We start from the raw sequence: 1,677 nt of genomic DNA, 5'->3' as shown, positions 1-1,677 counted from the left end.
CTAGATACTTTCGTACCATTTTGCGACTAGTTGGTAGATTTGAGGTCCAGTGGACGTTTTCAGGCGCTTCAAAGCCTTTTAAGGTGTTTTAACGTATTTTTGGACGCTGGGATTACCATCTATACATATATGTGTATAAAAATATTGTGTTCGTATATCACGGTCGTCGAAACTCGAGAACGGCTGAACCGATTGGAATAATTTTCTTCTTGTATTGTTCGGTATAATACCAGAACCAATGGTGTCGCAAAAAATTTGAGGGTTGCCACCTATTTGAAAATTTTTAAACCCAACTATTTTGTTAAAATAAATAAATTAGTACAATATGGGTATCAAATTAAAGAGGTTTACGAAAGATAACTGGTGGGAATATTTTCGATGAGGGTCGCCACCTATTTGAGAATTTTAACTCAGTCAAATTGATACAATAAGTGAAATATTGCCATGTGGGTGTCAAACTATAGAGTTTTAAAAAGGTTTACAGCCGAAAATATGTATGAGGAGGGTTGCCACCTGTTTGAAAGTTTAACTAAATTACATTGATAATATAAATGAAATATTACAATATTGGTATCAAATTAAAGAGGCTTCAAAAAGATAACTGTTGGAAACATTTTTGAGGAGGGTTGCCACCTTTTTTTTAATTTTAATTCAGTTAAGTTGATAAAGTAAAAGAAACACTGCAATTCGGGTATCCAACTAAAGAGCTTTAAGAAGGCTTAAAATCGAAAATATTTTGAGGAAGGTTGCCACCTGTAAATAGTTCAGGGTAATTTAATTGATAAACTAAATAATATATTACAATAAAAAGTATGAAGGTAAAGAGGTTTAAGAAAGATAACACCTGGAAATATTTTTTTGTACAGTTTCTACCTCTTTGAAAATTTAAACCCCGTTGAATTGATAAAATAAATGAAATACTGCAAATCAAACTTTAGATTTTTAAGATAGCTTACAGCCGAAAATATATTTGGGGAGTGTTGCCATCTGTTTGAAAACTTAACGCAATTTAATTGATCCAGGTATCAAATTAAAGAGGTTTAAAAAAGAAGATTTCAAAAAATTCTTTTGAGAAGGGTTGCCACCTATTTTAAAATATTTACTTAGTTAAATTGATTAAACAAATAAAATATTGCAATGTGGGTATCAAACTAATGATTTTTTAAAAGACATAAAGTCGAAAATATGTTTGAGGAGTGTTGCCACCTGTTTCAAAATTTAACTTAAATTGGTAAAAGAAATAAAATGTTACAATATGGGTACCAAATTAAAGGCATTTCAGAAATCTAGATGATGCTAGAAGCGCGAATTCATATAAGGTGGTGTTACCGGAAAATTAGTAAATAAATTATATGTATGTATATCAGTAAATTAATAAGATGAAATGAAATTATTGTTTGATTTCTAACCAAACCTATGTATGTAACTCAATCGCCTAATGGTTTGTCGAACCGTAAACATATGTTTACACATCCAATTTCGTGAGTAGGTACCTGGTACTCACACCTTTTTTAAGAAGTTTCACTTCTATCATGTGTACGGTGTTACACACGCATTTTTTAATACTAACGATTTTTTATTGGTCGCCGCATTGCATTTTTCGGGGTTTTTGTGGGTTTTTGGCGGACCTATAAATTAAATTTGTGATGAAAAAGTGGCTAAATAAACAATTGGGTG

This window comes from Rhagoletis pomonella, unplaced genomic scaffold, assembly GCF_013731165.1.
Source record: "Rhagoletis pomonella isolate Grant_MI unplaced genomic scaffold, Rhpom_1.0 Rhpom_scaffold_00209, whole genome shotgun sequence".
Classification (NCBI taxonomy): domain Eukaryota; kingdom Metazoa; phylum Arthropoda; class Insecta; order Diptera; family Tephritidae; genus Rhagoletis; species Rhagoletis pomonella.
This window is presented reverse-complemented; position numbering follows the sequence as displayed.